This window comes from Vulpes lagopus, chromosome 24 (genome assembly GCF_018345385.1).
Source record: "Vulpes lagopus strain Blue_001 chromosome 24, ASM1834538v1, whole genome shotgun sequence".
In the NCBI taxonomy this organism is placed as follows: Eukaryota; Metazoa; Chordata; class Mammalia; order Carnivora; family Canidae; genus Vulpes; species Vulpes lagopus.
This window is the reverse complement of record NC_054847.1, coordinates 51,845,445-51,849,014: the sequence shown is the minus strand read 5'-3', so window position 1 is coordinate 51,849,014 and position 3,570 is coordinate 51,845,445. Positions and strand designations below refer to the sequence as shown.

The 3,570-nt window shown below is 40.5% G+C and overlaps 1 pseudogene; it reads right to left on the bottom strand.

Moving 5' to 3' along the window:
- Positions 1-1,993: 1,993 nt before the first annotated feature.
- LOC121481902 lies at positions 1,994-3,155 on the bottom strand (annotated as a pseudogene).
- Between the last annotated feature and the right edge of the window lie 415 nt (positions 3,156-3,570).

Here is a 3,570-nt window from a genome sequence, read left to right as displayed (position 1 = left end):
TAACAGGGGTTGTTCTGATTTGTGTGAAGAATTAAGCAAAGATTTCTTAGATAGGACATAAAAAACTCACAACATAAAAGGGACTATTGATAAATTGTGTTTCATCAAAATGTAAACTTCTGTTGTTCAAAAGACAACATGATGAAAATGGAAAGCCAAAGGCTGGGAGGTAATATTTGCAAAATATATCTGATTAAAGACTTGTATTCAGAACATGTAAAGGACTCTCAGGGCTCAATAAGAAAACTCTTGAAAAGGCATTTACCAAAGAAGAGCTATGAGTAATAAGTAAACACATGAAAAAGGTTCAACATTATTAGTCATTAAGCTAACAAAAATTAAAACAAAGATAACACCACACATGTATGAGGAAAACTAACTTTAATAAAATTGGATAATACCAAATACTAGCAACTCAAACTCTCATAACATTTTTATTCTAGAAAATGAAAAATGGTATAGCTGGTTGGGAAAGCAGTTTGGCAGTTTCTTTTATAGGTAAATAAAAATGTGCCATAGGATTCAGGAATCCCAAACCTAGGTTACTCACCCAAAAGAAGTGGTAACATATGTCTACACCAAGACCCATTGTGATTATTATAGTTAATAGCCAATAATTGTGGTTAATAGCCACAAGCTGAAAATAGCATGTATGCTGTTAATCAGTAAATGGAACAAATGTCATAGTACAGCCAGAAAGTGAAATATGACTCAGTAATCCATAGTATTGAACTGCCTAAAAATGCAAAAACATAGGTAAATTTTTGAAAGTATTACTTTAAGTGAAAATAATCAGACATAAAAGGTTACACAGGCTATAATCCTTATTCTATGACAGTCTGGGAAAACAAAACTACAGAGATAGAACAATAGCCAGGTTTTACCAAAAGTGGAAGAGGGTGGGTAGGGTAGGGAGATTGAGTACAAAGAGACATGAGAGAACTTTTGGGGGAGATAGAAATATTCTATATTTTGACATCAGTGGTGGTTATGTGAATACATATATATATATATATATATATATGCATATACATATATATATGCCAAAACACAAAACTGTAAGACAACAGACTGTATGGATTATACTGTGTGGAAATTATACATTAATAAACATCATAAAAATGTATATATTAGATTTTTAGTTTGTTTGGGTTGTCTTCAGAAGCTATTCAAAATGTTTTGGGCCGAATCCCAACAATAAACAGAGAAAAGGAGGTTGTTCTCAATGAAATGGGATGGAATATCTGGTTTGTTCAATGTGATTTTGCTGCTATGAAACTCACACTGGTTTAGTTACACAAAAATGTCAGATGTAGGTTAACAGGTTTAATCAAGAAAAAATTCAAATCATTCAAGTATAATTAGGAATCAAAAATTGGCTTCTGCTTTGGTCATAAGAGCCCAGATTTGTAAACTTTTATATTTCTGAATAATAGTTATTTATAAAGCTTTTTCTAGAACACTCTCAATATTCCACCCATATTTTGGAAAACCTAATTATTTCGAGTCTATATTGTGTTCTTGAAAATACACAACCACATATATGTGCATGATCTCTTTTTCTCATAAACACATGCACAATAAGAATAGTTTAAACTGTGCTATTCTATTAAACAAATCTTATATGTCTGAAATTCTATGCATATATCACCACTGATTTATAGATTATTTATTTATTTATTCATTAGAGGGGGGGGGGGTGCAGAGACACAGGCAAAGGGAGAAGCAGGCTCCATGCAGGTTGCCCGAGGTGGGACTCGATCCCAGGTCACCAGGACCACACCCTGGGCTGAAGGCAGTGCTAAACCACTGAGCTACCTGGGCTGCCCACCACTGAATTATAAAATAAGGTTTTCACACAAGTTTTAATTTGTTTGTCAATCCATTTGATTAAGGCCTATCTAATATAAATTCTGTTTGGTTTTTTTTTTTTTTTTTTGGCTGGGTACAGTATACTTTCTTGATGGTACATGACAAGGTAAGGCTCCCCAAGCCCCTCCCCTTCCTTGGGGTCTGGGATGTAAATTGGAGGTCAGGAGATTCTCAGTGTGTTGGGGGATTAAGTTGGGGCAGGGACTCCCCAGCAGCTGAGGGCCTCTCTCTTCCTCTTGTTCTTGCTGAGGCTGGTGGTTCAGGAGGCTCTTACTCCTCAGAGGCCACGTGGACCATGAGGTCCACCACCCCGTTGCTGTAGCCTCATTCATTGTCATACCAGGAAATGAGCTTGACAAAGTGGTCATTGAAGGCAATGCCAGCACCAGCGTTGAAGGTGGAAGAGTGGGTGTTACTGTTGAAGCCACAGGAGACAACCTGGTCCTCAGTGTAGCCCAGGATACCCTTGAGGGGGCCCTCCAGTGCCTGCTTCACTACCTTCTTGATGTCATCATATTTGGCAGCTTTCTCCAGGTGGCAGGTCAGATCCACAACTGACACGCTGGGGGTGGGGATATGGTAGGCCATGCCAGTGAGCTTCCCAGTGAGCTTCCCATTCAGCTCAGGAATGACCTTGCCCACAGCCTTGGCGGTGCCAGTAGAAGCAGGGATGATGTTCTGGGCAGCCCCTCAGCTGTCACGCCACAGCTTCCCAGAGGGGCTGTCCACGGTCTTCTGGGTGGCAGTGATGGCATGGACGGTGGTCACGAGGCCCTCCACAATGCCAAAGTGGTCATGGATGACTTTAGCTAGAGGAGCCAAGCAGTTGGTGGTACAGGAGGCATTGCTGACAATCTTGAGGGAGTTGTCATACTTCTCGTGGTTCATGCACATCACAAACATGGGGGCATCAGCAGAAGGAACAGAAATGACCCTCTTGGCCCCGCCCTTCAAGTGAGGCCCGGCCTTCTCCATGGTGTTGAAGACCCCAGTGGACTCCACAACATACTCAGCACCAGCATCATCACCCCATTTGATGTTGGTGGGATCTCACTCCTGGAAGATGGAGATGGACTTCCCATTGATGACAAGTTTCCTGTTCTCAGCCTTGACCGTGCTGTGGAATTTGCCATTGGTAGAATCATACTGGAACATGTACACCATGTAGTTGAGATCAATGAAGGGGTCATGATGGTGACAATATCCACTTTGCCAGAGTTAAAAGCAGCCCTGATGACCACGCGCCCAATACGGCCAAATCCATTCACTCCCACCTTCACCATCGCGTCTGGGGGATGTGGCTGGCACTGCAACCAGAAGATGCGGCTGTCTGTTGAATGGGGAGGAGCAGAGAGCCAATTCTGCTGTTTTCATTTTAAAGTAAATGAAAGAGTAAAACAACTAAGATTTTGGTAGAAAGCATACCAGCTCAATTCTACTTTTTGTTTTGTTGATGTTATCTCTTGGTTTTTGTTCATGAGATTCTATTTCTTGGTATTCTTCTTAATTTCAATTAAAACTCATACATGTTATATATAAAAATGTAGGAGTTATAGATGGCATCAAACTTCTCTAAGGGTTCACCTTTCTTCTGCTAGACAGACAAATGGAGTGGAACATTAAAACAAGGAATGAGCAGTTGGACAGAGCTGAATTTATGGAAAGCCTGAGACCCCCTTATACCTGATAGACTTTTTG